The following is a 4800-nucleotide window of genomic DNA, read 5'->3' as shown; positions in this document are numbered from 1 at the left end:
TGCAGCACCGATGACTGACGGTCGACGCTATCGCCGCACCGGCGGCCAGGCCTCGCAGTAACGTGCGCGGAGCTCACAGCGCGGCGGCGCCGACTACCAACAGCCAGGAGCAGGATGGCGCCGGCTTGCAGCATGCACCTTGCAACCCCTCCAGGGGTGAAGCATGGCCGTCGGGTGGCGCGCTGAGATTTCGAGCGGCGGCCGGCGAGGTGGAAGTTGAGGTCGCCGGCGCGGGTGGATTTCAAGCGTCGACCGGCGAGGTGGAAGTGGCGGTCGCCGGCGCTAGAGGGTGCCCCGAGGCGCGAGGCGGCCGGCGTCGAGGTGAAGGCGGAGGTCGGCGCCCTCACGAGGTGGAAGAGGAGGTCGGGCGGCGGCGGCGCTGCGTGGAGCACTTCGGCGGCGCGGTTTCCCATCCGTCGAGGCCGGCCATCTCGGCGGGGGGGCGGGGGAAGGGGGGCGGCGGCGCACCGTCGAGACCGGCCGACGGGCTCCCCTACGCTGGGGAGTGCGATTTATTTGGGAATAGAATTCGTGAAGAAGAATGACCAAGGAAGAGGATTGCTGGGCCCCACACGCAGGAAAGGAGACGTGCGCGTCCACACACGATTCACGCCCATCTAACGACCCTCCGCTCGGAGGTTGCTCGAGCCGCAGCCTCCGGAGGATCTGAATCATTATCCTTCGCCAATCGCCATGGCATACATCTCAAAACAACAAAAAGAAGTTGAGTCGGAGACGGAGACGGACACAGTTAACGCGTACGCCAGACTTTATAAGCACAACCCAATGCGCCCTAGGATCCCATCAAATCTCTCGGCGAATTCTCCTCGTCTCCAACTTCTTGCGACTGTGCGCGAGGGATCCCTGCTAGCTCGATGGCGAAGCGGAAGTCGGCGAACTCGAAGATGGCGTCGCGGAAGAAGCCGGCGGTGAAGCTGGACAAGATTTTCTGCTGCCCCTTCTGCAACCACGCCGGGAGCGTCGACTGCGAGATCGACCGCAAGGAATGGTTCGCCGTGGTCAAGTGCTTCGTGTGCCAGGAGAGCTACTCACTACGGGGACGAACAGCTACACCGACGGCCCCGCACCGTCGGCACAACAACGTTCACCGTCGGCACAGTCTCTGCCGACGGTCACCGTCGGCGTCTCCCCGTCGGCATAGCAGGCGTCGGGGTCTGCGCGTGCACCGTCGGCACAGAAAGTCACCGTCGGCACAGCCGTACGCCGACGGCTGGACGGTGGCCGTCGGCCGCCTCATCGTCGGCACAGCCAACCAGCCGTCACGCCGGCGCCGTCAACGTCCCCAGCTGTGCCGACGGTGTAACCGTCGGCACAATTTTCCTTTTTTTTTCCAGAACTGGCGGCAAAACGGTGGCTGTTCAAACTGGAAAAACCGCGCGAAACTGGGCCGGCTGTGCCGACGGTGTCACCGTCGGCACAGGCCCTGCCATTTGGCGCAGCTATGGGCCTGTGCCAACGGTGACACCGTCGGCACAGCCGGCCCAGTTTTTTCTCGTTTTTTGCCAATTTGGCCTCATTTGCTCGTAAAAATCGCACAAAATGCACATATTATAGGATTGAATATGCAGTAACATATATAGCACCATATAGCACAAAGATATCACCGTATAGCACCAAATCTCACAAATATAGCATCAAATCTCACAAATAGCACAAATATAGCATACAAGACCATGGTACATACACCGGATCCACTACAAAGATGGAGCGTGTCATCATGTGCTAGTACAATGTAGAAACTATGGTGGTGCACCACCCGAGTGACGATCTAGCTACAAGTGACGAGCTAGCTCCGAGTCGGTGAAGTGAGGCCGCCGTATCTCGACGGTGCTCGGGGAGGTAGAACCACGACGAGAGCCACCGGAACCGAGAAAATGCCGAGGTTCGGCAGAAGCACCAGGAGAATGGCGACCGGGGTGCATCGGCGTACCACAAGGAGTGTCGTTCCCGGATTCTCCCAATCCCTACATGTTGGAGGGAGTTAGCAACTTAGCCATGTCACACCAAGTTAGCAACTTAGCCAAGTTAGCAACTTACCGGGGTCAACTGACGCTGACGCTTGTACATGATATAGAACTCCTCCTTGGACGGGAACACTGGCGTCGGCCCCGGATGAGGTGGCTCTGGGAGTGGTTCCTCTCGCACTCTAGTCATCATGAACCGAGTGAAACTCTGCGAGAAACGGGAGAGATAGCTCGGATTCAAACATGGGGACTTATGATGTTTTGCAACCATAGAGATTGAAACTTACCGCCATCCGGTTGCTCGTCCACCGGACATAGGCATCTTTCACAAGGTCATGCTCCTTAATCTTCTCGAGATACTCCTCGTAAGCTACCGCATAGGCCTCCTCGAGCTGAGTCTACAATTTCAGAAATAATGCGTCTCATCAACATAGCCATTCGGGAACAAGAGTCAAAACGAGAGGATGAAAGTGTGGATGACTTACATCAACCTCTACCCGAGAACGGCATGTAGTCCGCGAGGAGGTAGCGTAGCGGCCGGAGGGAGGGTAGCCTTGATCTGCGTGAAGTTCCTCCGAGGCTTGAAACCCCCGAGCAAGGCAGGCAGGACGTCCATGCGGCTGGCCGTACCCGCCGAAGCATCATCGCCACCTCGTCGACCGGCTCGGTCATAGGGTCCTCCACCTCTGGATGGAGCTTGGCGTACTCCTCGCAGTATCTTTCCTTGTTCTCTTTGGCCTTGCCGTAGTACATCTCAGGCGCGGGCCGAGGCTCGTTCGGACCGGGCGTCACCAGCTTCATGTGCGTCCACGCTTCCATCTCACCAAGTTCCCTCCCGAGCTTCTTCCCCTGCATCACAGAACAAATGTTATGCATATCATCGAAAATCAAAAAAATGCAGCTTGTTCCATTTTTATATGTACCAGACGCTCCCGATAGCGATCGGTGCTGCTGCTCCCCGCAGTGTGTGTTCCCTGAGAACCACGGTTGGCCTTGTTCCGGTCACTCACGGCCTTGAAATCGGGGTTTTCGCCGACCCAATTCTTGACCAACTCCATGAAGGCGGCCCTCTTATTATTATCAGCCCAATGTGGTACAACCTGCAAAATCAAAACTCATTTGAAGAACAAACAATATAGTTGCAAGTTAGCCGCGGTACATAGAATCGCATTGACAATTACTTACCGACATGAAGTCATCTATCGTCATAGCCGGGCGAGTCCCCGCACAATCTCGGGCTTTGTGTACCTTACGCCCTGCTCAGCATAGAAGTGGCCGATGCACGTGATCCTCCGGTTGTACCCACTGCTGCCGTGTCAACTTCCGACACATGTTACGGAGCACCACGTCCGCCCTATCCTTATGCTCGGTCGCCACCCTATAATTGCGCTGCAATCAAGCATAACGAAAGTGTGAGAGGCATGAGTTATCACGGTGGGGTTATCAACTACATATGAACGAAACCCAAAGAGTATGCATTACGTACCCAAAACTTCTTGATCACGGCGTCGGCGGCGGAAGTAAAGCCGGGGTAAGGCGCTATCTCATAGTCTTCCCAAGTGTAGGCTAGCTTGGACTCGCCCCCAAGGACCGGAGTGTACATCCCCGGCCAGCACTTCCTAATAGCAGCTCCAATCGGACTCCCCGGCACGCGGACATTCTTCCCCGTGTATGTGAAATTCCTGCACAATTATCAAACATTAGAAAATGCTAAGTGTCATAACGAAAATGAAATCACCTTACTACTTACTCTATCCGTCCCGGGACAAGGAGCCACTTCTCATCCTCCGTAGCAGGTTCCTTACTCTCATCGGGAACCTGCGCTTCCCCACGAATCCGCAACTTCTTCGGAGCCATCTCCGTCGAAGCCTCCTCGTCCCTAGACTCCTCCTCCTCCCTAGTGTCCTCCTCCTCCTCCCTAGTGTCCTCCTCCTCGTCCATAGACTCGTGAAGCCACCGAGCCGTGGCGCGAGGGAATGTCAGCCTAGAAGGAGCTGTGCATTCCCCCTCGTCCTCCGGCTCGTCCTCCCCCTCGTCCTCCGGCCTCGTCCCTCCCCCTCGTCCTCCCCGTCCTCCGTCCGCGTCTTCGTAACGCCGGGTGGGAATAATGGGTCTTGCACTCCGTCCGGAAGCACCCGGCCCCGGCTTCCGCCGATGCATCCGATCAAGCAAGGAGCTCGATGATGCCTTCCGTCCGCTCATATTGGGCAATTACCCGCATAAGAAAAAGAGAAAATAATTAATAAGCATGTTGAAAATTAATAAGCATAATGACAAATATAGGTACTAAGCATAATGAAAAATGTAGGTATTAAGCATAATGACAAATGTATGTATTAAGCATAATGATAATGTAGGTACTAAGCATAATGACAAATGTATGTATTAAGCATAATGATAATGTAGGTACTAAGCATAAAAGACCCTCACCATTCATCACCACTCTCATCTCTAGGCATTGGGTTCTCAGCCTCACTATCAAAATCAGTATCATATGAGTATTCATGGTCGGCATTGGGTTCCGGTTGAGTCTCGACAATGTTGTCTTTGCTCGCATGGCGCTTGGTGAGCATAGCTATGTCCTTCAGGTCCATCACGGTCTCACCACGCATTTGTACATCGTTGTGGAGATCCTGAAGACCTATGTCTATTTGAAGAGCCCCGAACTGCTCTTCCTCTTGATAGAAAATTCCCTCATATGTTACCGGGTCAATGTTGTTGTAATCGTCCTCGGAGGGGATGGGTAGCTTACCATGTGGCGATACCCGGAACACGACTTCCCAGCCCATGAGTTCCTCATTCCGACATGGGTAGG

This window comes from Lolium rigidum, chromosome 1, assembly GCF_022539505.1.
Source record: "Lolium rigidum isolate FL_2022 chromosome 1, APGP_CSIRO_Lrig_0.1, whole genome shotgun sequence".
Classification (NCBI taxonomy): Eukaryota; Viridiplantae; Streptophyta; class Magnoliopsida; order Poales; family Poaceae; genus Lolium; species Lolium rigidum.
The sequence above is the reverse complement of the archived record's forward strand: the minus strand, read 5'-3'. Positions refer to the sequence as shown.